Genomic DNA, 3,704 nt, shown 5'->3' with positions numbered 1-3,704 from the left:
TCCCCTGTGGAAGTGGGAGCAGATTTCTATTGATTTTATCACCAAATTACTGAGGACTTCAAGGGGTGTCGATGCGATCTGGGTGATTTTAGATTGGTTGACGAAGAGTGCTCACTTCTTCGGAAAAATTGGTTGAGGTCTATGTTCGAGAGGTGGTGGCACGGAATGGGGTGCCAACATTGATAGTATCAGATCGTGATGTGCGTTTACTTCCATATTCTGGAAGAAATTTCATTAGGAATTGGGTACCCGACTACATTTCAACACCGCATACCACCCCCAGATAGACGCGCAGAGCGAGTGGACGATTCAGACACTCGAGGACATGCTACACTCATGTGTTATGGACTTCGGTGGGTGTTGGGACTCCTACCTGCCCTTGGCTGACTTTTAATACAACAACAGCCATCACTACAGTATTGGGATGCCTCCCTTTGAGCTTTTATATGGGAAGAGGTGCCAGACTCCCATCTGTTGGGGGGAGGTCGGGCAGAGAGTGATGGGGAGCACTGAGATAGTGCTCAAGATGACAGAGCAAATACAGCAGGTTAGACAGAGGTTGCTGACGGCCCAGATTCATCAGAAAATTTACGCAGACCAGAGACGTTCTGAGCTAGAGTTCCAGGTCGACGATTTTGTCCTCCTGAAGGTATCCCCATGGAAAGGGATGAATCGATTAAGGAAGCGGGGCAAGCTGGGCCCTAGATACATTGGTACTTTCAGAGTGATAACTCGAGTACGTAAGGTAGCTTATTGGTTAGAGCTGCCTCCAGAATTAAGCCAGATTCATGACACCTTCCATGTATCCCAGCTGAGGAAGTGAGTAGCCGACGAGACGGTAGTGGACCCTTTAGAGGACATTTAGGTTGATGATCGACTGAACTATATTCAGAAGCCGGTGGCGATTTTGGATAAGAAGGTGAAGATATTGAGAAATAAAGAGGTGCCCGTGGTTAAGGTTCAGTGCCAGCATCGGAAGGGATCCGAGTGGACTTGGGAGCCGGAGTCTGAGATGCGTGAGCAATACCCAGAATTGTTTCCAGAGAATGACTTCGAGGGCAAAGTCTGAATCTAGTGGGGGGGGGGGGGTGGGGGGGAATTGGAACATCCCGACTCCCAGGTATACATTTAAATGTCTATTATATTCATATTGATAGGGAAACTCGACGAGTTGGAGGCCTCAACTTGTCGATTAGAGATTGAGATTGGCCGCGTGATTTTAGAACCAACTCAACGAGTTGGTGGACTCAACTCGACGAGTTGGAGCTGAGTGAGAAAACCCTAATTTTTAGGGTTTGCACCCTATTTAAAGGACCTTAAGTCCTTTACCCCGCCTCCCTCATCACTTTATCACTCAAAGACAAACCCTAATCGAGTTACCTTCATCTTGAGAGTGTGTTAAGGCCAAGAGTGTGTGTTTTGGTGCATTCCTTGAAGAGTGAAGAGCTTGGAACAAGAAGGAGTTTATAGATCCGACATCCATTCAGTTGTAGCAGCCATTTGAAGGTAAAAAGCCATTACCTTGATCACTTGTTTATTAAATCTCTCCATTAGAGAGTTTATGGCCATTTCTATCTTCTTCTTGAGTCATTATTGGTTTTGAGCATGCTTTTAAGCTAGGACTTCAAATCTGGACATTATTAGGCCCTTTAGGCCTAAAGACTCAAGCCTTATCAAGCTTTGCTCAATCTTCATGCCTTAAACCCCTTGTTGAGCCTTGTTTTGGGAAATTTAACCCATAAATGCCATGCATGGACGTGAAGCTTGCAGCTTTACATGGTATCTCAACCCTAGAAGGCTAGATCTAGAGTTTGAGGCCTTAGTATCGCTTAAAAGCGTATGAATGAGAGAAAGAGCTGAAGGAACTCGACGAGTTGGTTAGGGTTTTGCCCCGATATTCTGGACACTGTGCAAACTAGACAAGTTGGTGAGACTACACGGCGAGTTGACTTGAATTTTTCCGATTCTCTGAGAACAGAAGGAACTCGACGAGTCGCATAGATGCACTCTGTCGCACCCCAAAACCAAAACGACGGAAACGTTCGGGGGCGGAGGACGTCACGTACAGTATCATAACAATGCATAATAGTAAAACAAGCAACAACATCATCCATTGCATTAATAGTATAATTTAATACAAGTGTGTTCTGTAAAGTTTGAATGACACCAAAATATGAATCAAAATAAAAGACGAGTCTTGAACATGCTCCATCTTCTCAAAAACTGGTCATTGGTACCTGTCTACTGGTGACCTGAGAATACAAGTTATTTTGAAAGAGTAGATCAGCATATAAGCTGGTGAGTTCATAAGTATTTTAGTGTCAAATGTTTGTATAAGTTTGATGAAAATGTTTGTAAGTGTTTGATGTAAATGTTTGTATACTCCCTAGAAAATCCTATATTTTCTACTAAAGTAGTCTTCTACCAAGACCTAACTGTTTTGTAAGTTTGGCCCTTTGTAAAAATGAGTCTTTTTCCCCAAGTATGACTATCATTACCAAAATATAGTTTACATTACCGTTTATGTGAGAAGATCACAATATCAATGTAATGGGAAAATAAGTATGCACTGTAGTATTGTATAAGTAACTATCGATGTGCTAACTACCTTAAACCAGTTTATTTAATTAAGGTAAAATGTGATGAGATTATAACCATGCTTGATTGACTAGTAAAACACGACGATCAAAGATGTCGAAATGGTATGACATTCGTCACCCGTAGACCTGCAGGTCCCACTGTAGCTAGCAGCAAGGTGCAGGATGGCCAATCTCATATATATCTATACACAAATTCACGCTCTCCCTCCAGGAGACTCTGGTTACTAAACGTGACACAACAATATATTGTCGTGCCATGAAGTAGTGGCTCACATTATTGTTATCTTGTTATTGTATTAGTGTAGTATGTTCTCTCTGTTTCTAGTGTATAGTATGTTCTCTCTGTTCTAGTGTATAGTATGTACTCTCTGTTCCTCATTATAGTATCTTTGAACTGACTCATGTATGAACTGACTCTGGTAAGTTTCATTGTTCTAGAAATAGTAAGTAGTGGCTTCCTAAAGTATACCTATTATAGTTTAGTAGTGATGTTGTTTGAATGACTAATTATGTTTGAACACCTTTGCTACCCAAAGGTATTGAACTGAATGGAAGAACTTTTATATCTATATGCATATACATAATATATAACTAAGATTCAAACGACATTCGGACAAACAACCGAATACCCTAAGTCCACAACCAAACAAGGAACAGGAAATAAGGCGAATTATCAGTTCTAAGCCCTTTCAACCTTATTTATATAACTATATCTATATAGACATGATTTGGACAATATACAAGTTTAAAAAGAGTTTTGTAAAATGATAAAGAGTTTAACGTGTAAAAGTGTTTATAAGATGATTTAAAGCAGTTTGTTTGATAAAACAGTTTTGAAATATAAGAAATCCACTTGTTTGATAGTTATTAATCACATGTGATTGATATAATAACTATAATGTTTCTACTTGTATTCCCCCCATAAAAACATTTAAAATCATTTAAAAGATAAGTTAGGGGTATGAACTCACCTGTAGTGAGTGATTCGAATGTAAGATCGATATAGGATGCTAGGTGTCAAGTGAAGTCTCGAGCACAAACGGATCCTATTAAGCATATAATGACATATATAGGTATATAATTAGTGTATATAACAACTAATCA

Source organism: Lactuca virosa, chromosome 4 (genome assembly GCF_052849685.1).
Source record: "Lactuca virosa cultivar CGN04683 chromosome 4, Lactuca_virosa_CGN04683_v6, whole genome shotgun sequence".
Lineage (NCBI taxonomy): Eukaryota > Viridiplantae > Streptophyta > Magnoliopsida > Asterales > Asteraceae > Lactuca > Lactuca virosa.
Note: the sequence above shows the minus strand (reverse complement) of the source record.